Source organism: Artibeus jamaicensis, unplaced genomic scaffold (genome assembly GCF_021234435.1).
Source record: "Artibeus jamaicensis isolate MK-2021 breed Jamaican fruit bat unplaced genomic scaffold, CSHL_Jam_final contig_233, whole genome shotgun sequence".
In the NCBI taxonomy this organism is placed as follows: domain Eukaryota; kingdom Metazoa; phylum Chordata; class Mammalia; order Chiroptera; family Phyllostomidae; genus Artibeus; species Artibeus jamaicensis.
This window is the reverse complement of record NW_026521486.1, coordinates 32,411,409-32,413,470: the sequence shown is the minus strand read 5'-3', so window position 1 is coordinate 32,413,470 and position 2,062 is coordinate 32,411,409.

Sequence of the window (2,062 nt, the reverse complement as noted above, 5' to 3'; positions counted from 1 at the left end):
TGGAAAGCCCTCATCCTGCCAATAAGACTTTTTACCCACGAATCCTAAGGTGAAGGCTTCTAAAGGAAATATCTCACCCCACCCCACTGCATTTCACATAAGACTGGGAGTTATGGGAGACAGTGAGACAACTGTTTTCTATAACAGCAGAGAAAACCTATACCATTCTACAGATAGTCTTTCTTCTTAAAATATGAGTGAGCACAACAATGTATGTTAAGAGAATCAGTGGCATGGAAGAAAAAGATAAAGATGAATAAAAAACCTCCACAGAGATAATTCAAGAAAGAAAAGAATATTTATAAAATCTAATAAATACTCAGAGATTTAGATAGATGTTATACCCGTGAAACAAAAATGGGTTGCAATGAAAAAGGCTCAATTGGAGACTAAGAAAGAACTCTTAAAAATGAAAACCAATTGAAAAAATTTTAATTCAATAAGAAAATAAAATAAGAAAGTCAAGGGAATATTGCAAAATATATAGCAGAAAGACAAACAGAAAAGATAGATGAGAAAACGAATAATTAATAAACACACACACACGCACCAATGTAGGCATCCTAGAAAGAAAGCATGAAGAACGTAGAGGGGAAAAAAATTATCAAAGAAATTATGAACCAGACATTCTCCAACTAAATGTAATCACAGGTCTGCAGTTTGAACTTGTATACTAAGTGTTCAGAACATTAAACGATAAAGACCTGGGACTAATCACATCCTTGAGAAATCTGAACACCTTAGTGGAAAAGAAAACCCTAAAAGCTTTCGGAGACAATAATAAGTAACTACAAAGGAAGAAAAATCAGATTAAATTAGACATTTCATCAGCAACATTGGAGACTAGAAGGCAATAAAACAATGCTTTTGAATGTCCAGAGAAGCATTCCTTCCAACCTAGAATTTCCTGTCCAACTCAATAATTAGTCAAATATGAGAGTAGAAAGTTAAGACATCTGACTATATGCAAGAGCTCAGAAAATATAAACCAAACCACCTCATATTTCTCAGGGAGTTAGCTGAAGACACGCTCCAGTCAAATGCAAAGGTAAACTATAGATCCAGGCAGAAGAGCAGGGTGGTCCTGACACAGCCTGCCTTAGTGAGGAACCAGGCAGAGCAGGGGGGGGGTGGGCCTCATAAAATGTGAAGAGTAGCTCCAGGATGAAAATAATTACGAGCGTGGAAACCTTTAGAATTTGATAAAAGTAAATTATGCCAAAGAGGGAATCAAAAACTTTCTGGAATGTTAAAAAACATTTTAGATGCCCTGGCTGGTGTGGCTCAGTGGATTGAGTGCCAAAGCATCGCTGCCTTGATTCCCGGGCAGGGCACATGCCTGGGTTGTGGGCCTGGCCCCTAGGAGGGGGTGTGTGAGAAGCAAACACATAATGATGTTTCTCTCCCTCTCTTTCTCCTTCCCTTCCCCTCTCTCTAAAAATAAATACATAAAGTGTTTTTTAAATTTTTAGAAGATACTCTCAGACTAATTATTAAATAAACAAAATGTGGTCATTAATGGGATATATAAACAGAAAGTTCATTTTATTTTGATGCTAGCAACATTGTTCTATTGGCTTGGAACACTGGGTCTGAAGAGATGTAAATGCGACCTTAGATAACTGGCCCAGAGGGAACAATATTTACAAATCACAATACGATTCGTGTAATTGTTGTATGCATGTATAATTATTGGTTCTCACATCTTAGGTTAACACAGAAAGAGCCCAGAATTCTTGACTCTGATTACAGAATAAACTCTGACAACCTTCCAGTGTGAAGGTAACAGCGGAGCTGACAGAACGCAGGGCATGGCAGAGAAGGCAAAACCCCCTCGCCTTTCACTCTGGGGAAGTAGGAAATATTGTAAAAGCTTGGTGAAGCAAAAAATACAAGTTTTAGTGTGTCTTTAATGTTATATATAACACCAATAAAAGCATGTAAATATATTATATAATTAATATATAACTAATAAATATTGAGACTAGGAACAGAAAGAAAGCAGTCAGCAGTGATCTAAATATGTGACTTTAACAGGAGGTGGTCAATGGATAGAGAATAA